The 12,344-nt window shown below is 36.5% G+C and overlaps 1 pseudogene; it reads left to right on the forward strand.

The window, feature by feature from the left end:
• Positions 1-7,108, forward strand: part of LOC109077191 — a 66,733-nt pseudogene extending 59,625 nt beyond the window's left edge.
• The last annotated feature ends 5,236 nt before the right edge of the window (positions 7,109-12,344 follow it).

The raw sequence follows: 12,344 nt of genomic DNA on the forward strand, positions 1-12,344 counted from the left end.
TGAATTGTTACATCCCTACTGTACAGAAGAAGATCAACACTCTAAAGCAATAAAAAAGTAGAAGAAATGTTATTTTATCTTGTTTAATTTCTGTTTATTAATATGGTTGAATTGGACCATCGAAGCTTAGAAGCAAATTGGTTAATAAAATAGGATTAAATATATAAAGGATATTTGTATTTTTTAACATATTTAATTATTGCAGCTTTGAGTCATATTCTGAGTTGCTTTTAATTTTTTTTATTAATTTTGAGAAAACTAAATCAGATTTTTATTTTTATTTTTTTATTTATTTGTGTGTGTGTGTGTGTGTGTTTGTGTGTGTGTTTGTGTGTGTGTGTGTGAGTGAGATGAATTAATGCATGTTCACATTTTATTCTAGAACTAAAGTAATATCTTACTCCTGATTTCTCACAACATGGGGACAGGAGAGCTTTCAATCAGTAAATGGGGGAAAAAAAGTTACTTATTTGAAAAAGTAACTTAAAAAGTAATGCGTTACTTTACTAGTTACTTGAAAAAAGTAATCTGAACTCGCGTTACTTGTAATGTGTTACCCCCAACACTTCTCACTAGTACTGCTGATTAAAAATATACCCACTAGCATTGTCACAAATTAGTAGCCAATATCTATCAGCATGTCTTGTTTCTTACACAAGATGCTGAATGTCATGACTATTCTGTTGTTTTGTTAATTCTTCACAGTTTACACTTAGATATCAAAGCACTATTATTTTGAATATTACCATATTTCGTGGCCTAATGGTTACAGAGTCGGACTCGCAATCCAAGGGTTGTGAGTTTGAGTCTCGGGCCAGCAGGAATTGTAGGTGGGGGGAGTGCATGTACAGTGCACTCTCCACCCTCAATACCACGACTGAGGTCCCCTTGAGCAAGGCACTGAATCCCCTAACTGCTCCCCGGGTGCCGCAGCATAAATGGCTGCCCACTGCTCTGGGTATGTGTTCATGGCGTGTGTGTGTTCACTGCTCAGTGTGTGCACTTTGGTTGGTTTAAAAGCAGAGCACAAATTCTGAGTATGGGTCCCCATACTTTGCTGTATGTCACGTCACTTTCACTTTCACTTGCAGAGCACAAATTCTGAGTATGGGTCCCCATACTTTGCTTCGCATGTAACCATGGTTTCCCGAGAGGGAACGAGACACTGCATCCTCTAGTGGACACTATGTGGATTGTCATCAGCATGACTGGTGTCTGAAGCACATGTAAAAACACTCCAATACATTTGACTGCACAGCCCCTGACATCATTAACGGCACACCCGAAGTATAAGAGGGTTCCCCTTCAAGGGAACTTGCACTGCGTCCTCTAGTGGACACTATAGGGAAAGAAATACCCACTATGCCATTACGGTGAATTGCCTGTCCACCTGGTGAGAGAGCACCAAAAATAGTGGCAAACATACACAGATTAAAGGGGGGGGGGGCACGCCAGTGTCACCCGGACAGCTAAAATAACTTTGGGGACATGGGGAACCCAACCAACACTAATATTTAAGGTGTGACATCCCAATCGGCCAAATTGGGAACTCAACTGTCCTCAAACAGCTATGTTCCTAAAGGCAATGGGCCATCTACTTAAAACCCTAATGCAGGGTAGATAGCCAAAAGCATGTGGGATTGCGGGGGACTGCCTCCTTGAAAATACCCTGAAATCAGAAGAGGTTGCCTAACATATCAAAAAAGAACCTCAGGGGGATGGCCTACTTAAAGCCCTAGAAAGCGGGGAGGCAGCCCAACCCTCCTACCAGAAATATTAGGAAGGGAAAGAGCACACAACTCATGGGGGAGAACTTATCAGAGGAAAAAGCCTCAGCTTTGACAAAACCTAAAAAGAAACTGGACCTATAGCCATAGGTGGACCGTCTACTTAAAAACCTCTAATTATAAAGGAAATATCCCAAACCAAAGAGCAGCTCATCAAAGGGAAATTATCCTCAGACTGTTACCATCTCTGAAAAGGCTGCTTTGGGTGGACCGCCTAACTTACTACCTTCTGATACAGTGGTGGCAGCCCAATCTAGAAAACCATACGAGAGCTCAATCCAAGGAACCAAAAGAGAGGGAGCACCCACTTATTGCCAATAGTATAGTGGACAGGGAGGGGGTGTTTGTTATTAAAGTGGTTCTTTTTTAATAATCCTCTTATTAGGGGTGGTAAGAGGGGGTTGTTTGATGAAATTATTCTACTCTTCTATTTTGTGAGGATAGCAGCTATCATTTCTGTCATTTCTGTTTTTTGTTTGCATCAAAGAAGTCTTTTAAATGTGTGGTCACACGTTCTACACTGTACACACATTAATGCCATGTCCTGCATCAGTGCCACATCAAGAAGTTTTGTTGCCTGTTGTTGATTAATACCAGCGGTGATGTTCTACAATGATGTATGTTGACATTGTACATAGTCATATCACCAAAAAAACTGAGTGATCAGGATCCTTACCAGTGCCAGGATTCGTGTACACAATATACTGATTCACAAGCTAAGGAGCTGTCGCACTCTCACATCACATGGACTTTGCTGTCATAGTTACATATTTGATTTCGGCATTTAATTCAGGTGTGTGTGTCTAATCATTCTTGTTTGCTATTATATTTAATTTCATGTGTGTTAACCTTTAGTGTTTCGGATCTTGTCTATGTCAGCAAAGTCCATCGTATTGTTGATGCCTGGTCCCCTGCTCCAACAAGCAAGCATTACAAGGGATTCAAATTCTACATATCAAGTTATCTACACAACTACTAGTTTAATCTAATCGACAGCTAGCGGCTAAGATAGTTAGCAACGTGTTCATTTTTATAGATAGATAGATAGATAGATAGATAGATAGATAGATAGATAGAGAGAAATTGTCATATTTAGATTGTGCTGCGCCACTCGTATCCAGTGTGGACACGGTTTAAGAAATATTAGATAGAATGGCAGCTTAATTTGACTCAAAGACTATCACTGCATCCCAATTTGCCTACTTGTATTATGCCCTAAAAGTATGCACTCTTTTTGTGAAGGAAAAGTACATACTTCTGAGTATGTAGCAGAATAGTAGGCAAGATTTGGGACATACTGCTTCGTCATAACTGCGTCTGTAACAGATGCTCTGTTGCTTAGCTACGTACATCCTGTCGCCATTTAAACTGCACTGTCAATCATCTTGTCAAAGTTAACATTTATCCATATTTTGTTTAATTTAATTTCCTACCGTATTTAGGAGAAATGAAGAGGCACGTTGATCTGCCAGTCACGGATTTATCATGCAGAGAACTCTGGTCATATGTTTGCATAATGATGCATTTAAAAGTTAATGGCCAAACGTATCATTATAAAGTTTACAGTGTTGCTGCAGATGAAATATAACGTGGATAACATTAAATAAATATTTTTTCAACACGTTAGATATTATTTATCACTCAAACCCCTTTCTCTACCTGTCTGTTGGTCTCACATATCTGCCATGTTTGTAGTTTTTTAACACTTTTCATGCATGTTTGTAGTTCTAATTGAATCCTTGTCCACTGTGCAATGTGTTGTGGGCAATATTAGCCATTAGAGTGTGCACAGACCTGAATTTCTACTGGAAGTAGTAAACCATCCAGATACCTTTGGAATATTCATTTCAACATACTACGATCTGGGACATACTAATTCTAATTTCGAATAATATTTAGGACGGATAGTATGCGAATTGGGACGCAGCATATAGAATACCCAAGATGTGTTACTCGAATAGGTTTAAATGGGGGGAATATGCAATGCTCATTATTGCCACTCTATTGAAAAAAGCCCCGCCTTCTGAGTAAAAGAGCCAATCGCTAATCGGTAAAGTCAGCGTGTCACTGCAGCTGCCGTTATAAGCCCCAGTTGATATAGAAACAGTCAGCATTATGAGACATGAGCTCACTGGCGCATTTTAACGCTATTGGAGCAAAAAAAAAACAACAAAAAAAAACCATTTATGAGACAGATTTCATTGCCGAATTCAAATATGAAATTTAATCTTAAGCTTGGCGAACAGTTTTGGAGAATTTGATGTTACCCCATTCAAAGAGATAGGAGCTGCGCTTGAATGCCCGAGAGGCATTTCAAAGATGTCTGCCGCAACAGCTAAAGTCTGTCTACACTGGACGCAACAAAGTGACCGTTGAAAAACATTTGAAATTTGTGTCAATACGTCATAAATAGAATGCAGCAACAGTTTTCTGTCGGGGATTTGTCGCGTCACTGATGTAGTGTAGACAGCATCACTGATTATAATGAGTTCTATAGTATTCTATAGTATTTTGTCGCACCACACCGCGCCACTCGTGTCCAGTGTAGACACAGTGTTAAAGGGACTTTGATTGAGTCTAATGGGCTTCAGTGTGTTTATATTTGAATTTTGACAGTTGGAGTTTGAATAGTCTTGGCTCATTTGATCAATTCCGTCAATGTAAATCTATGGGGTTTTACCCAGTTTTGATTGTCATTTTTGGGAAATCCATAAGTCTGATAAGTTAGAAAAGATGCAGCAACCTGAGTCAGACCAGTCTGAAGATCTGACCTGAGTTTGTTGATTCTAGCTTGAAAGCTCTAGGATGAGTAGCGTATAAAAATTTTAGTCTCAGAAAAATAATAATACGTTTAAATATAATTTCAGTAGCCATCCTAATAAACTCAACAAAGATGACAGCTTTGAGAAAACACGCATCTGATCATAGTGAGGTAGATATGTTCAGAAGCTCTGCAGTTCAGTACTTCAGTCAAGTCAAGTGACATCATTTAGATATCAATTTATACAATAGATTTCTTTAAAGCAAAGATCTTTACAGTATTAAACCTACACCTTATCTCTACTGTCTTTCTATGATTTTAGTGGTAGCTGCAAATTGATAAGATATTATTTGAAATTTGATATTATTGACTGTCAATTCCAAAATCCAACACAGTTGAATGAATAAAACAAATTTTTTGTCATTTTGTAATAGTAAATATTATATAATATAAAGTGAATATTACTTTCATTTCAGCAATTTTGTGTTCATAATTTGGTATAAATACACTTTATTATATCATGCAACCAACTGATAACCACAAATTTTAAATAAAAATTATCTTTGTTTCATTTAGGCTAAAGAAGCAGATCTACTGACTTTGGAGCAGGTAGTGGCTGACTCCACTCTCACTGCAAGTAAATTCAGGGAGTGGAAAGAGACCAATGCTGTTCTGCTGCAGGACACTATTCTGAGGTGCCCCCTACAGACTGAGCCCTTGACTGCCCCTAGTGCCTCAGCTGTGCATCTCTAACCTAACACTGAAAGAGTATACACCAGAACACAAACACAGCTGTTTTCAAATCTGGTCTTGACATAAGAATTCAAATAATGTATCTAAGACTACCGTTACTTTCACTTGCCATCATTTGTCTATTTATTATTTTATTTTATTTTTATTTTTATAGAAGTGAAATCAGTCTGTTACTTTTACGTCGTTGTAAAATCCTTGTTGTTTCTATTGGAGACCTGTTCAAAAACCTCTTACTGATGTTAAAATACATTCTTTTGAATCATATTAGAACACCAAACATGTTCAAATGTTTAATATGTGATTCTCATTGTTGGTTTTTTCTTTTTTCTTTTTTTTTGCATTTGGTGCAAACTAACCTAAAGTCCTAATTATGTGCAGTCTATATAGCTTGTCGTGGTTTTATTATTAGGGGCAAAGCACTGAAGGGGTGTCTATGGCAGCCCTATGACCTATGAACCATAAGAAATGGCACACTTGTAGTGATGATCATGAATATTGATCTGACCAACTTTGAGGTCCATAGGACCAACTCTGTAGTGCCACCATCAGTTCAAATATTCTTTTCAAAAGGTTATAACTTTTGAACCATTTATTCTACAAAAATGATTACTCTCCTCATGCTCTCCTCATCACATTCAATAACTTACATTGAGACTCTGCCTATTACAGTAGTGGCCATTTTGAAAAGTACAGTATTCTGTTCTTTCACTACTCCTTGGTCAAAATTTGTCCAAATCTTATGAAAATTGGCACAGAGGATCTTTGGACCGATCCGCACAGAAATCAGTGAGCAGAATTTTGATATTGATCTTGGTTCAAAAGTTGCAAAACAAGTGTTGTAAACTTAACGATGTTGTCCCAAAATTGGTCCAGATTCTGTATCTTGGCCAAACTTTGATCAATTGAAACAAAACTTTCTATACTTCATCAGCACCATGATCTGAGGGTTACATTCCCAAGTTGGGAACAGAGCCACCTGTGTCATGAGAAAAAAAAAATATAAATTTTTTTCTTAGAACTGTTTGTCATAAAATAATGACCTTGATGTTTATGGATTCCTTGGGTCATGCTGAATCAGGTGATACCAATTGTGCCAGGACCTGATCAACCGCTTGCCTGCCATTTTAAAATTTGTCATAAGTGGCAATATCTTTTGAACAATTTGACATATCTGCAAAGCATGTCCCAGAGGTTAACCTGAGATGATCTTTGGACCGAGCCGCACAGAAATGACTTAACGGATTTTTAATATTTGCTTCTGTTCCCAAGAATTACCTCAAAGAAGTTGATCATGCCTGTGCTTGTCAACTTATGTTAGTTAGCTTAGCATGCAAATTGGTTGCCATTCTTTCTAATGTAGCTCTTCAGCTATCAGGTAAACCGTAAGCTAAATTAGCATTTAGGTAGCTTAACATGCTCATCTGGACAACGTTAAGTAATGCTTACGTGTGCTATTGAATGTGTGTCAACTGAGTAGCGCTCTCTGTTAAGCCACTGGTCCTGAACCTTTTAGGTCGTTGGTTTGAATCCCATGTGGTACATAACATGCAGTGCTTTTATATACAATATCTTAACTGTTTTGTGCTTTTGAGATGCACATTGTAAAGCTTTTGACTGTTAAGTGTGATGATGTACTTTGATGAGTTTGCTGTGATTGTTTTGCTTGCTGTACATGCTGTGCTTGCAGTATCAGTGGTTGCTATGCTTGCTGCACCTTCGGGGCTTGGCCCCCTATTGCTGATAGCAGCTATATTTGTAAATGCATCTGTTTAGATATATTTATTGATTAAAAGTATGATGCATATGTTTTTGTGTTTAGATTTATTTTTTGGTTTAACGTATGTTGGTACTGTTTTTAGTATAAATTGTGTTATTTTTTAATTGTGTATTTATTTTGTATTTAGACAACTATTAAATAACTAAATCTTATGGTTTTACTTATATGGGAAAGAATGTGTGCATTTACATAACATTTATTAGCTTAGCTTTACTGGCATTCAAACTTGTCAGACAATGCAATAAAAAAGGAATAGTTTTTTCATTCCCATTCCCTATTCCCTATTTTGAATACTAAATCTTAAATATTTTAATTTTATTTGTTTTAGTTTGTTTGTGTACATACAATAAGCATAAAGGGACTTGTTATGAATAGCTTTAGGTTAAAACCAACTCAAAACAAGCAAAGAGAAGAAGATCCATTGAGTCCCTATTCTCATTCCAGAGCCAGGGGTGTCCAGTCCTGCTCCTGAAAGGCCAGCATCCTACAGAATATAGTATCAGCTTACCCAACACTCCTGCTTTGAAGTTTCTATTAGGTGTGTTTACTTAGGGCTGGAGCTGAACTCCTACAGGAGCTGGATTGGACACCCTTGCTTTAAGCAAATAAACCCATTTTAATCTATAAAGTAGTACTTTATTTACCAAAAAACAGGGAGAAACACAGTTTCAGGAGGGAGCAAGGAATAAAAATAAAACAAATCTAACCAAAATTAAACTATATCCTAGAATACAAACAATAAACAATATTGCAATGTACTGTATTCATGGGTTTCAGTCACGTGACTTTTTTGTTGCAGCCGCCATCTTTAGGACCTTGGGTAGCCTCTCCTCACTGATTGGAAACCAAAATAACACTTCACTTACAACGAAAAAGAATAGTATTTAAAAAAAATTATACTTTAGTATTAGATCCTTATTTATGGTCAAGCAAACTGCTGACTCCACTAAAGTCTAGTGAAAACCAATTTGACGTTTGCTGACACTAGGCTATTTACATCTACCTCATACACAATCCCTCTCCGTACACTCGAGCCAATTTCAGTGAAATTTTCACCTGCTAGACACTTGTCCATCGGCCCAGATCCATCTGTCACACCCATGCCTGTGTACTCACATTAAAAATTTTGGGCCGAATCAACCGGACCAGATGGGACAGTCGTAACTTGCCGACACTGCCGGATCCAAGCCGGACTCTAGACTTAGCCCAGTTTCATTTCTATATCTACTGTACTGTTCATTAATATTTCATTTAAAATTGATAACGTTACCTATACAAAATGTTTTACTTTCATTTTAATTAGATTATAACACATAAATAACATGACGTAACAAATCTATAAACATCTCATTATGAAAGCAATTTTAATTAAATAACTAGCTTGACCAAGCTGGCATGAGGAAAAATGATTTACAAAACAATTTATTTACAATTACAGCAGAAAACAGCAGTTATACAATAAGTGTAGAAAAAATATTTAAAACATTTTGTAAAATTACCCATGCATTTACTTGAATGAATGAGGCATTTATATGCACGCTTGGACTGTAACATTTAATAAATAAAGGTTAAAACATTAAAAATGTAAAAGGTGTTTTGAAAAACACATTAGTAAATGGCAAAGTTTTGGAATTAAACATTTTGTACTTGGTAAAATAATTAAAATAATTATTACCTAACTGTTACTGTGACTCATTTTTAAAGGTAATCAGTGAATACTGTTCTTGGTTGTTGTTCATTGTGCAGCATGTCTTTCCACATCTTAGTCCAGTGAGTTCTTTGCTTGGGAGCTTTCATTTCTGCACCTGTAAAGAGCAAAAAATGCACAAGTATCTATAACTAACAGTCTAACTGAATGCACCAAACTGAATGAAATTGAATATATTGTTTTAAAGCACATATTGTTTGAAAGACTATTTACTATTTACTTATTATTATTTACCCATTTAATTCTAGCACATTAAGTGCCTGTGTCGAGTATGATTGAAATTTAAAGTGTGTATCATTCTAATTAAAGAGACAGTTTACACAAAAAAATGTAAATCATTTACTCCCTTTATGTCGTCCACATGTGACAAAGCCTTTGGTTTTAATTACCAGCATTCTTCAAAATATCTTCTTTTGAGCTCTGCGGAAAAACAAAAGTCAGGGGTTTGAAAATGTAATATGTAATAATACGTAAATAATGTAAATGATGACAGAATTCTGGGTTAATAATAGTTTTAAGTAAATTAGTAGAAACACTTTTCACTAGTCATCACTGTGCAGAAAAATAACAGTGAATGGCACAATAAAATACTTGAGAAATACACATTCAGTAGATGCATAGCTTCCTGTTGGTCAGTTTGTCTCTTCAGTTAAGATTCCCCCCATTTGTTTTGCAGAAAACATTATATTACATAGTATAATCATGGTCAGTGTAGACATTTACCTGAACTTATTTTCTCATCGACTGCTCCTTGCTAGTCCAGTCAGGGAAGTATAATAAAGATAATGTCCACTGCTCTGTGTTCACAGGTGTGTGAAGAACTTCTGCCATTTCTTCTGGGATGACTACACAACATATATTTCTGGGATGACTACACAACATATATTAAAAGACATTTGTGGGACATTTAAGATAAATATTCAGTTATTCCTGTATGTCTCTACATGCTAAGTGAAGAAGCAACTAAAGATGCAACACAACTGTGATTCTTTGTTTTATTGTAGTCAGTTACATGTGTTTTGGTAGTGGTGAGCACCTGCACATATAAGTCTGCTTACATAGCAACTGTAAAAGCAGGACACAGCTACTGCAAATGATCTCAGACATATTGATGCATATAAATTTGATTGTAGTACATTGTCATCGTAAAAATCACTGCAACTAGCTTATATATTTAGTTTACTGAGATTTTTTAAACCGTTTGCCAGTTTAATTATGAACTTGCTAACTAAAATACTACAATGTAAAAACCAATCTATTTAATAATAAAAATTCCATACATCTTTTGTTAAATAATCCATTGTGTTTTGCTGTTATTTGGGGAAGTTGTGGCCTAATGGTTAGATAGTTTGACTCCTAACCCTAAGGTTGTGGGTTCAAGACTCGGGCTGGCAATACCATGACTGACCACGACAGTCTTGAGCAAGACACCGAAGCCCCAACTGCTCCCCGGGTGCCACAGCATAATTGGCTGCCCACTGCTCCGTGTGTGTTCATGGTGTGTGTGTGTGTGTTCACTGCTGTGTGTGTGCACTTTGGATGGGTTAAATGCAGAGCATGAATTCTGAGTATGGGTCACCATAATTGGCTGTATGTCACATCACAAAAAAAAAAAGCACAGTAGATTGCAATTCGATCCTACAAATGGTGGCCACACCACTGTGTGACGTCACATGAAACATATGAATTCCTTTCTATCAAACACATGAGAAAGAAGGTTTGCACTTAACTTACGTGACACGAGATTGGGTTCACAAGAACGAGATAAGACAAGATTTTTTCACATTACTAAGAAACCCTCAGTGACAGATCACATGACTGGAAAAAGGTGAAATTTTAAATTTTAGCTAATCATATTATAATGAATGTAATTTTAGTTCTATTTTCTGAGTATGAATTATCATATGCATGTAACCGAGGGATATTATGGAATGTTTAAGTGTATGACTACAACAATCCCACTTTACTATGAGTAGGAGAATAGGTTTATCCCTGTTCAGTAGTTTAAATAAACTGGAAGCCAGAAAACAAAGTATTAAAAAATTTAAACCTATAAAAAATATTATAAAAAATTTGACCAAGGTCAGTGGTAAGTCTAAGATAAGAGTCAGGACCAAATACTTCTTAAATACTTTTTCCAAGTGATGAAAGGCCACACAAAATAAACCCTCCTGACAAATACATTCACACCTTGACCTTAAATTCTTGATTTAAACCACCTGTACCCAAATAATACTTTTACAACCCATAAAAATAAATAACAATAAAGATGATAACGATAGTACAGACTAACTGTAAAGTATTCAAAACAAGTGACCAACAATGCAAAACAGTACAAAATCACAACACTTGTTATAAAATCAAAATACAAATGCAAAGACATCAAATTCAAAAAGAAAACAAAAACATCAGCAGAAGAAACAGTGGTTGCCCAGTACTAACAGCAGTCCAATTCCTTACTCATAACACCTGAGGTTACAGGAAAGGAAGAAGAGAATTATATGGATATTGATGTATTTCCCCATTGGGATTTTTTTTTTTTTTTTTTTTTTTTTTTACAGATAGTAGCATCAATAATATGATTTCAGTTATTTATTTATTTGAAGTGTTTATTGTAGTATAGTTGTATTTATGTATAAATAACAAATCTATTAACCCCAAAACTAATTTTCAAAATGCAATAATAAACTAACACAATACACTGTCTAACAAAACACTACAAACATGTTTTAAAATCAAATAATTATTCAAAACACTAACACATGTTCTCTTCCAACAGGAACATTTAGTCAATCATAACACAATGACAAAAAAACACTGTCATCAGCTGAAATTACAGAAACTGCATTATTTTATGTGTCAGGTCTGCCCTTATACAAGTGTGTTTTGCACTGTAGTTTCTTTTGAAGCCTCTCTACATTTTTGTTTTGTTGGGTTTAGTAAATGCATGCATTTTGTTTCTTTTGCTGCAGAAATTCAATAAACCCCTGGCAGTGTTCCGCTGTGATGTCTTGGCATCCAGCATCCATTGCATCCAGGAGGGACATTTGGTCATGTGGACGATGGTCAAAAACCTTCCATCTCCAGGCTGAGAAAAACTCCTTAATGGGGTTGAGGAAAGGGGAGTAAGGGGCAAGTAAATGGGACAACATCCTTGGATGGGCGTCAAACCAGGCTGTGACTGCACGGGAATGGTGGAATGCTACATTGTCCCATGTGATAACATATATTGGCAAGTGGTCTCCCACCTGTCCCCTTTCTACCTCTGGCACCAGTCTTTCGTGCAGGTCTTCTAAAAACAGGAGAAGGCAGTCAGTGTTGTACATGTATGTTTCTCCCACGGCGATGCCTTTTCGCCAAGTTGAAGCCAGCCTCATCAACATAGATAATTTCATGTGGGACTTGATTGGCCTCCAACTCCATGACTCTCTGAAAGTAATTAGACACAGTGTATGTAAATGCTGTGCTGTACTGTATATCTACTGTATGTTCTAATGTACTCCAGGTTTATAGAGTAGTTTACTGCAAAACACACTGTGTATAGTACAGTAATGACTG

Source organism: Cyprinus carpio, chromosome A17 (assembly GCF_018340385.1).
Source record: "Cyprinus carpio isolate SPL01 chromosome A17, ASM1834038v1, whole genome shotgun sequence".
Lineage (NCBI taxonomy): Eukaryota > Metazoa > Chordata > Actinopteri > Cypriniformes > Cyprinidae > Cyprinus > Cyprinus carpio.